We start from the raw sequence: 1,520 nt of genomic DNA, 5'->3' as shown, positions 1-1,520 counted from the left end.
CTCTTTCCCATGTTGGTCATTAACAGAGCGTTGAGTAGACCTCCCTTGGCATCCAGTAGGTCCTTCTTGATTATATATTTTATATAAATTATTAAATGCATGTTAACCCCAACATCCTAATTTTTCCATTCCTTTCACCTTTTTCTAAGTCTGTATGGGCCTTTCTCTGTGGAAATATGTTCATGGGTATCACTTTTTAGATAACACTAGTAAATGATATCATCAGATATTTGTCTTTCTTTTTCTGACTTACTTTGCGTAGTATGATTATCTCTAGGCTCATCTGTGGTGCTGCAAATGGCATTGTTTCATCTTTTCCATGGCTAATATTCCACTGTGTACATGGACCACTTCTTTTTTGTCCATTCATCTGTAGATGGACATTTTGGTTGCATCCATGTCTGGCTATTGTAAATATCGCTGCAGTGCACGTTTGGGTGCCTGTGTATTTGCGAACCCACGTCCCCCGCATCGGCAGGCGGACTCTCAACCACTGCGCCACCCGGGAAGCCCTCAATTGTTACCTTTTAAAGGCACCTTCATTCTGTTCTGATTAGTGGCTGTTACCAGTTTACATCCCAGCAACAGCATAGGAGGGTACCCATTCTCGGAAACCCATTCAGCATTTATTGTTTGCAGACATTTTTTTCTGATGGCAATTCAGACTCGTGTGAGGTGATGATACCTTTTTGTAGTTTAAATTTGCATGTCTCTAATAATTCTTGATGTTGAACATTTTTTCATGTCTCATGTGGTTGTAGGTAGGAGGCCTCAGTTCCTTGCCACATGGATGTCTCCTTAGGGTTGCTTGAGTGTCCTCATGACATGGCAGCTGGCTTAACCCAGGATGAGTGATCTGGCCCGCGGTCCCCAGGACTGTCGCGGCTTCGGCTGCTGGGGCCCCTCCAGAGCCGGCAGCCTCAGTGAGGCCGCCCTCCCCTCAGGCTCCGGGGCAGTTCAGTGACGGTGGAGGGAAGAGACCCCGAGCCAGGAGTTCCAGCTCTGCGGAAACGCGGGCTCCATTCTGGGCACAGGGGGTGGGACCGCTGTGCCCACAGGCCTTCCGGAAGGGCCCCATTAACTTTTTTTTTTTTGTGGTACACAGGCCTCTCACTGTTGTGGCCTCTCCCGTTGCAGAGCACAGGCTCCGGACGCACAGACTCAGCGGCCATGGCTCACGGGCCCAGCCGCTCAGCAGCATGTGGGATCTGCCCGGACTGGAGCACAAATCCGTGTCCCCTGCATCGGCAGGCAGACTCTCAACCACTGCGCCACTAGGGAAACCCCCCATTAACTTTTTTGTTGTTGTTGTTTTTGTTTTTGCGGTACGCGGGCCTGTCACTGCTGTGGCCTCTCCTGTTGCGGAGCACAGGCTCCGGACGCGCAGGGTCAGCGGCCATGGCTCACGGGCCCAGCCGCTCCGGAGCATGTGGGATCCTCCCGGACCGGGGCACGAACCCGTGTCCCTGGCATTGGCAGGTGGACTCTCAAGCACTGCGCCACCAGGGAAGCCCCCCATT

The 1,520-nt window shown here is 51.7% G+C and overlaps 1 protein-coding gene across 2 annotated transcripts in view; it reads left to right on the top strand.

Annotated features, from left to right (window-relative positions):
* The window catches only part of RELN (reelin), a 519,560-nt gene that overhangs the window by 444,726 nt on the left and 73,314 nt on the right, over nucleotides 1–1,520 (top strand). The window lies entirely within an intron of this gene.

The sequence above is a fragment of the Lipotes vexillifer genome, unplaced genomic scaffold, assembly GCF_000442215.2.
Source record: "Lipotes vexillifer unplaced genomic scaffold, Lipotes_vexillifer_v1.1 scaffold450, whole genome shotgun sequence".
Lineage (NCBI taxonomy): Eukaryota > Metazoa > Chordata > Mammalia > Artiodactyla > Lipotidae > Lipotes > Lipotes vexillifer.
Note: the sequence above shows the minus strand (reverse complement) of the source record. Positions and strands in the feature narration are given on the sequence as shown.